The following is a 6,981-nucleotide window of genomic DNA, read 5'->3' as shown; positions in this document are numbered from 1 at the left end:
GGGAAGAGGAATGGAAAGCAGGTGATTGAGAATGATGCAATTATAGGACAAGTCTGGAATTTATTTTGCCTAAGAAATGTAAACCATTCCTAAATTTTATTAGTTCTATTGTTTGATGTGACTCATAAGTAGCCATTATGTGGCTGGAAACCACTGACCTAGTTCATCAACCCACCTCCCAACCTCAGTTACTATAACTCACCCCTCAGGTTCCAGCTCAAATGCCACTCCCCTGAGAAAACCTTCCTAGGACTTTTTTTTTTTCACAAATTGATTTTATTTATGATAACATTAACAAGTGATGGCAAGTGAAATGAAATACACTTATCTAAACTGCCCCTTCATAGTCTTATTTATCCAGTTGAGATACTTCTGTGAGAGAAGAGTATAGATGCCAGGTCCTCAAGGGTTTCCGCATTTCCCTAGAAGGCCAAAGGCAGTAATAACTCTAAAAGTACCCTCACATATCAAAGGGCTTCTAGAATCTCCATTGCATGAGTCTTTTCCACCCTTGAGGCTGCCGGCATAAATCATATTCAGCCCAATCACGCGATGATAATCATAGTGCTTTTGATCATTGCAGATTCTACTGTTTATGACGGTGATATTGACTTCTCTCAGAGTATCTGACTGAGGTGAGTTATTATGAATTTTCCCCCAGCCTGTAACTTGGCACATGGTTCCTGGTTTCACATCATCCCCTTTTTTAGGAAGATGGAGGGTGCTCACATTTTTATTAATTTTTGCCTTTTTTGGTCAGCTGCAAAAGTTTAAGATCACCCTCATGTGTGTCCTGGTCAGATATACATACATATTCACAATGTGAATGAATATACATATTCACAACACTCTGCTCTTTCCCTTCTTAGCACTTACTGCAGTTGGTAAAATCCATTTGTGTAACTGTTTGATGAACGTCTTCCTCTGCACTGAGTTCCAGGAGGGCAAGAACAGGTTGGTGTTGCTCACCATTGAATCTCTGATGTCCAGTAAAGTGCCTGGTACCTACTTGGGGCCCAGTACAGATGTGCTGGATGAATGTTGCTCAGGTGGACTCATACCAGAACTTTTCACATAAAAAAAATACTACTCTTCTGGCTTTCTTTCTTTCTTTCTTTCTTTCTTTCTTTCTAGAGCCTGCATGCATGAGTGAGGAGGGGCAGAAGGAGAGGGAGAGAGAGAGAATTTTAAACAGCTTCATGTCCAGTGCAGAGCCCAATGTAGGGCTTGATCTCATGACCCGTGAGATCATTCATGACCTGAGTTGAAATCAAGAGTTGGGCACTTAACTGACTGAGCCACCCAGGCACCCCTCTTCTGGTTTTCTAAGGCTAGAACTGCTTTTAAGGAAGTGCTTCTTTGTGTCTGATTTATACCTGTCAATTTAGCCCAGAACTAATATTAGGTAAATGCTGGTGGTGGTGGTGGGGAACAGGTTATGCTCTAGGCAGAAGGAGCAACATCATGATGTTTCTAAAAGCCAAGTACTACAAGTGGCAGAATTGGAAGAGAGGTCTGAGGAGAGTAGGACTGAGAGAAAGGCCTTTAAATAATAGACTACCTATAGCTATCAGAGACCAAGCTGAAACTCTGACTTGGAAGCTCTGAACGGAAGAGTTCTTCTCACTCTCTTTTCATGGATAGTAAATATATCCATAGTGGTCCTATCCACACTGTGTCCCAGCAGACATGGAAAAGACACTCACCCCTTTGAAACAGGTTTGATAGTGATACCCCACATATCAAGTAGATAAGTGGCATGAATGAAAAATAAACATTTGTTGTTTTATGTGATTGAAATTTTGGGATTGCTTGTTATGACAGCATAACTGAACCCATTCTGACTGAGGTAGAAATCATTACATTATACTGAGTGATTTACATTTGCCTATATGTCAATTCATATGGTGAAAATAAATCATGTTTTTATTCTACTGTTCTGCATCCAAAAGTTGGCTGCACTTTAGGAGAAACTTGAAACCTTTTCCTGAATTCATGTTTGGAGTTTGAATATCAGTGTTTACTCAGTTGATAGCTCATTGAGGGCAGAGGCTGTCTTTTACATTTTCGTACCTCCCACTAAGCCCTACACACTTCACACATATAAGCATTGACAATTAAGTGAATGGATCACCTCTTAAACACTTCTTTTCCTGACTGAAGCCTGTCAGTCAATTTCATTTTTCTGCATAGGTTCCATTTCCCAAAATTTGCAACCTTAAATTGTAGGACTAACGACACATGATGGTATGAACACCTATAAGCAACAGCCTTTCATTTCTGAGTTAAGTCAGGAATTTTCTGGCCCCTGGATTCAGTTTTGTTGCCTTTGCTTAGCCAACCAATGCTGGTCTATTGTTTCTGTGGTTCTTTCTTGATGAACTTTGGATCTTGGGAAAGATATTTAAAAACTCTGTTTATTTAGCATTTGCTTTCCAAGACATTTTCATATTTTTCTCATTTGATCCTCCCTAGAAACCTTAGGAAAAGTGGCTAAGGTAGATATTTCCCCCATTTGATAGATGGGTGAAGTAAGATTCAGAAAGGCCTTCCAAGTAGCAAATGGAACATGTACCATTGAGTCTTTGGCAGGAAGTCTTACTGTGCCAAAGTCAGGAAATCAGATAAATATTTACCTTGCTGTGCTTTACCACCACTTTGATTTTCCAAGAGGTAGAGGTTACTGCCCCTCTCAACTTACTTCTCATTAGTAAGGCGATGTCTGTGAAGGTGATGGGGATTGTGGGAGAAAATGTGTGCATTTTTCGGACTTAAAGATGGTCGAAGGAGCAAAGATAAGCACAAATATGCTCTTCAGGCATTCAGAATGCCTTTTTCCCCTCTAAATCAAAGAAATGACTCTCAAGAAATGGCATCCTTCTATGGACAGAGACTTTAAAAGGGAACATAGCTCAAAGGAGACAGGGGGTCTGAAAAATGTAATTCTGATCATATATTCATGAATAATCCCCATGTGAATAAAGGTAGGCACATCTAAGGAAGCTTTTGTGACTGTCAAGGGGCTCTCTGATGAGCTTATATTTAAAAGGACTCAGAAGAGAGATGGAAGAAGGGAAGTACAATGATGGATGAGACTGGCTGGGCAGTGCCTGATAGTGGGAGGAATAGACCATAAGCTGCTCAGCTACAGGTGACCTTGGATGGGCCATTCTTTGCTTATGTGGGCCTTATAGTAGACATTCTTTCTCCCAGATTTAAGATTTAAGATTTACAAACACTAAACATGCAAAAGCGTGATCCTAAACAGAGTGTATTCAAGTAAGACCAGCCCAGAATGAGTGAAAGCTGATAAAAAAAAAATGCTAAAGAATATAAAGTTGCTTTCAAGCAAGGAAAATTAGAAAGAGAGCTATAAAAGTGAAGGTGGATGGCATGGGTAAACATATCCTATAAACTGTGGGGAGATACAGAATGTGAGGAGGCCTGGTTCTGATTAGTGTTAGGCCCCTTGCTTTGGGAATCTTTTGCTTTGTTACCAGGAATCACTTCTATTTGCCTGTGGAGTGATCTAACAAGAAGAATAATCTTCAAACTGAGAGGGCAGAACAAACAATGCAAGGAGGAAACAGAGCCAAGAGAGATGAAGAGAGAGAGTATCAAGTGCCCTTAATGAGAAAACTTTCTATGGTTGAAAGAACTGCATCCCAGGATGCTGAAACACCTTAAAGATATGATCAAAGGACCAGTCTTGCTGCTCTTAAGAAACCACAGAGAACAGGAGAAGAGTCAGAAGACTGAAGAATAAACACCATCCCAGTTTTCTAAAAAGATAGAAGGATAAAGCATTTGTCTGATGAACACAATATTGTTCTCTAGCAAAAATAGAATACATTTTTCAATTAGAGAGTTTGTGAGCACATTGTGATAAAAGCAGCGCATGTTAAGAGTCAACATGGTTCTCATGTTCGGATTCTCGCTCAGAACAAATCCTGATTATTAAACACACACACACACACACACGCACAGGCACAGGCACAGGCACACAGACAACAGCACTGGGTTGGTAGTTATAAGCAGAATGATAGCCCCCAAAATGTTCTCATTCTCATTCCTGAACCTATAAATAAGTTAGGTTACATGGCAAAGAAGAATTAAGGTTGTAGTTGCTAATCAACTGAATTTGAACGGGGAGATTACCCTGGTTTATCTGGATGGGCCCAATGTAATCACAAGGCTCCTTAAATGTGGAAGAGGGAGGCAGAAGAGTGATGCCCTGAATGAAAGACTGCACTGGCCATTGCTACCTTTGAAGATAGAAGACTTCCATGAGCCAAGGAATGTTAGTGGTCCCTAACAGCTAGAAGAGGCAAAAAACAATTCTTGAGAGCCCCCAGAAGGAACACCAACTCTGCAGACACCTTGATTTTATCTTAGTGAGTTCTGATCTCCAGAAATGTAAAATAAATAATCTGCTCTTTTAAGCCACTAAATTGGTGGTAGTCTGTTACAGCAGCACTAAGAAACTAAGACACTAGGCATGGGGAGTATCTTGACTCCACGAGGTCTTTGAGAGATTTTCTTACAAACCTGATGGGAAAATTATTAGCAATATTGTCTAGATGAATTTCCACTTTCTTGACCAATCATCCCATGTCACCCTGAGAGAAATTGTCCCGCATCCTGACACAAGACTCTGACCTGGGTGTAATCACTCATTCATTCATTCAACATATATTTGTTGAGCATATTTTATGCCACAGGCACTGTTGTGAGAGCTGAGAATTCAAAAGAGAACAAGAAAATAAGGTCCCCACACTTAGAATTTACATTCCAATGGAACAAACAGACAAAAAACAAAAAACAGTTTCTAGTAATGTATTTGTGCTTTGAAGGAAAATCAAACAGAAGCAGACTAAGGGAATGAAAGAATGCAGAGGAAGCCTTTTTTTTTTAATAGAATGGTCAAGAAATATATCTTTGGGGTGATATTTGAGCAGACAACTGAAAGCCATAAGAAGGTCTGATGAAAGAACCTCTCTAGGAGACAGGAGCAGACAGTGCAAAGACCCTGATAGGAGAAAGAGCTTGTCTTGTTCTGAAGACAGCAAGAAGGTCAGAGGGGCCAAAATTAAACAAGCAAGACTCAGAGTAATAGAAGATAAGACAGGAGAGGAAGTAGATCATACAGTGTTTGAGCAGAGACTGGGTGATTACCCATGAGGCATGGTTGGTCTCCATCTTTGATTCCCAACCTCAGATGCTTAGACAAGAGAGAAAAAAAGCATATTGCTTTGAACCTGATACCTTCTTCATCTGTGGCCACTGTTGCTATGGCTTAGTATCTTCTACTTTAATACTGCTCACTCTTCTCTCTCTGACTTGAGAGGTAAAGGATATAGAATAGTTTACTCCTCTGCAGTATAATTTTAGTTAAGGGTCATCCGGCCATTCCATTTGGCCATATCAAACTTCTAAAGCCTCTTTAATCTTTAGGATCGTATGGTCAGTAATTTGTTCTCTTACAGGACAACATTGTTACTGGGCCATAGCATCTCAGAGATGAGAGTAGTATCTACTCTCCTTTTCTCAAAATGTTACTTTGGGGACAGACTGTGATGAAATATCTGAGTGCATATAATAAGGATCAGGGCTGCACAAATATAAGTTGCCATTATTAATAACTTATAATTTTTTTTGTTTCTTATTGTCTCTTTATAACATTTTGAACACTTACCTAATCCTCTCAGTGTACACTTTTCCACTTAATAACACTTAGGAAATTAAATAAAATTTGAATAATCAGAGGAACAACAACCAATGATTTCAGGGAAATTCACACTGAATACCATGTATTATTTCTTTGTATACTGTGGGTCAATTGACAATTCCAACCTCAACCTTCTAAGTAGTTGGTATTGGTGTAATAACTAGGCAGACTGAGCAGCACTGTAGTGTAGTAGCTAAGACTTTGCGTTTGGATCACAGCCCTTTCACTTCCTAGGTATAACTGTAGGCAAGTAACTTTATTGCTTTGTGACTCAGCTTTCTCATCTGTAAAATGGTACTAATAATAAATAAGTCAAATTATGTAAAATACTTAAAGCAGCACCTGGCACAGGGAAAACAATTAATATAAGCTATTACTTATTTTCTGTATTAATTATTTACCCCTGCATAACAATATTACCACAAACTTAGTGCTTCAAACAACACATTCATTATTTCATGATTTCTATGAGTCAGGAGTGCAGGCATGGCTTAGCTAGGTCCTTTGCTTCAGGAGATCACAGGCTGTAATCAAGATGTCTGCTGGGCTGCAATTTCATCTGATGCTTGACTGAGGAAGCATCTGCTTCCAAACTTCCATGGTTATTTGCAGCATTCAGTTCATTGTAGGTCATGGACTAAGGACCTCAGTTTCTTTCTGGTTCAATGGATTAATGCCATCCTCATCTCCTTGCTGCATGGATGTCTCCATATAGAAACTCACACCGTAGCAGCATGCCTCTTCAAAACAGCAAGGGAAAGAGAATCATATACATGCACTCGAGTATCTCTTGTCACCTCTGCCATATTCTATCAGCCAAAAGTGAGTCACAGATCCTGCTCACACTCGGGGCAGGGGGCGGGGGGGAACCACACAAAGGTATGAATACTAGGAGCATGGGGGCAATAATAGAGTGCATCCACCATATCACCTTATTTTCTCAGTTCTCTAATAAATGGACTTCAGACAGGGGAGACATAACATATGTGCAAATGATCCCCTGGGAAGTAGAGAACTTGATCCAAGTATTTAATCGAAATTGTGGTTATTAGAGATGGTAAAACACCTTGCTAGACTTTTTGTCCCATCAGATCATAAACTCTTCAAGGGCAATAAACCTTCTGTGAATACCAATGTTACTGAAATATTAATCACAGGTTTGCTTTTACTATAAATTATATATGACATAAACTCATGATGAGACAATCCTAAATACCTTCCCCCACCCAGGAGCTCATAGTTCTGTTGTTACC

General features: G+C 39.7%; 1 pseudogene; it reads right to left on the bottom strand.

The window, feature by feature from the left end:
• Positions 1-285: 285 nt before the first annotated feature.
• On the bottom strand, positions 286-2,762 carry LOC128777368 (granzyme A-like; annotated as a pseudogene).
• Positions 2,763-6,981: the final 4,219 nt, after the last annotated feature.

The sequence above is a fragment of the Panthera pardus genome, unplaced genomic scaffold, assembly GCF_024362965.1.
Source record: "Panthera pardus isolate Hobbes unplaced genomic scaffold, ASM2436296v1 HiC_scaffold_16, whole genome shotgun sequence".
Lineage (NCBI taxonomy): Eukaryota > Metazoa > Chordata > Mammalia > Carnivora > Felidae > Panthera > Panthera pardus.
The sequence above is the reverse complement of the archived record's forward strand: the minus strand, read 5'-3'. Positions and strand labels throughout refer to the sequence as shown.